At 38.3% G+C, this 1,063-nt stretch overlaps 1 protein-coding gene across 4 annotated transcripts in view; it reads right to left on the reverse strand.

Moving 5' to 3' along the window:
* Window positions 1-244: 244 nt before the first annotated feature.
* Window positions 245-1,063, reverse strand: part of LOC139071589 (coiled-coil domain-containing protein 136-like) — a 38,935-nt gene continuing 38,116 nt past the window's right edge. For all 4 annotated transcript variants that reach the window (XM_070554404.1, XM_070554356.1, XM_070554418.1 and 1 more), the window contains one exon: window positions 245-1,063. This exon is cut by the window's right edge and continues 3,954 nt beyond it. The gene's annotated coding sequence lies outside the window, so the exon portion shown is untranslated.

Here is a 1,063-nt window from a genome sequence, read left to right on the forward strand (position 1 = left end):
GCAGAGGAGTAACTAAACATCTGACACAGAGAGCAAGAGATAGGAGACGGAGAAGCAGAGACAGAAGTAGCCATAGTCGTGCTGAGGCTAAGCTACGTATGTAAAATCTGACAGAAGACTGGAAAAAGAGCTCTTTCGGCACTTTATATATATATATATATAATGCATATACACACAGTAGTTTGAACTCTGATTCAAACCAACAGGGTGTTCACTGAACAGGTGGAAACACACCAAACCTCAGTAATATTTCTACAAGTTTAATGCTTTAAAAACACGAATATTGTGAGAGACGCGTTTGTGTCGATCAGAACTACAGCTGATCAAATCACTTCCTCTAAATCATCATTTGGAACTTAGTAAATAAACACCAAACATCAGCGTTACTTCATCGGCATGTAGGAACAACAGAATCAAACCACACATCTGCTTCCTGTTCCTCCCAAAATAAAAGCCAGGATTCTGAAACAAAATCAACACAAAGACTGAAACAAATGCTGGAGGCCCGGAAACTTGGAAATACTGTTTATATGTAAAAACGGATCCTCACTGTTGATTCGTTTTAGTTTTTAGAAGCCTGTTAGAAAAACTAAATAAAACCTTTATTGTTTATTATAGAGGCATCAGATGTCTTATTTCCTAGTCAACATGCTGCCAGTAGTCATTTATTCAGTCGTGTGTACATGCTCATCACAACTTTTATTTTATTGTGTTGTTGTGATCATTTATTTAACACAGAAGGTCACAAGGGCTCCAACACCTTTCACCTTTTCCACCTCTGAACAGAACGGCCGAAGACATCTTCTCCAAATCTTTGGACATGATTTATTTTGATTTTATTTTATTTGCGGTCTGATTTAATTTAAAAAATCTGTCTTTCTCATGAATGAAATATTAAAATTTCCACTGAAATCTCATTTTTCATGGTTTGTCTTAAAGAAAATATCAAAACGCTTCAGTTGGAGCTGCAGTTGGAGCAGGAGGGTCCAGGGGGCGCTGTTCCCTACAGCAGGCAGGTTTTCCACCCGGCTGTGTTCTCGCCCAAGTAAATGACAAACACGCT

Source organism: Nothobranchius furzeri, chromosome 1 (assembly GCF_043380555.1).
Source record: "Nothobranchius furzeri strain GRZ-AD chromosome 1, NfurGRZ-RIMD1, whole genome shotgun sequence".
Taxonomy (NCBI): Eukaryota; Metazoa; Chordata; class Actinopteri; order Cyprinodontiformes; family Nothobranchiidae; genus Nothobranchius; species Nothobranchius furzeri.